The sequence below is a fragment of the Centruroides sculpturatus genome, unplaced genomic scaffold (assembly GCF_000671375.1).
Source record: "Centruroides sculpturatus isolate CEXI.00-Female unplaced genomic scaffold, Cexi_2.0 scaffold2273, whole genome shotgun sequence".
Taxonomy (NCBI): Eukaryota; Metazoa; Arthropoda; class Arachnida; order Scorpiones; family Buthidae; genus Centruroides; species Centruroides sculpturatus.
In genome coordinates this window covers 50,791-51,259 of record NW_019386605.1, presented here as the reverse complement: position 1 = coordinate 51,259, position 469 = coordinate 50,791, and positions in this window count along the sequence as shown.

Genomic DNA, 469 nt, shown 5'->3' with positions numbered 1-469 from the left:
CCTACCATAGGGCGAAAGGAGCAGCCGCTCCAGGCGCTAAGTCCTAGGGGGCGCCTCAGTGGTAAAGAAAATTAAAGGGTATAAATTTGGGGCAACCAAGGGCAGTGGCGTAGCAAGGGGGTGTATCAAGCACCGGGCGCCACTCGCAGAGGGGCGCCCAAATGGTCTCCAAGACAAACTATATGTGTTTCTGGAGGGGGCGCCAATAAAGTGTCGTGCCCCGAGCGCCAGTTATGTTCGCTACGCTACTGACCAAGGGGGCGCAATAATAGGATCTCGCTCCATCTTAAAACTTGCCTCGGCCGGCACTGGGCACGAGACACATACAACAATTGGTCTGACACTTGGAACTTTCGGAAGAAGAAGCCGTCGCGTCCTTGAATTCCCCGGTTTTTATAAATTTCCGTCCTCGTTCGCCCATTCCGATTGGTCTCTTTTCCTCGTTCTCGCTTTCTAATTGATTGATCAC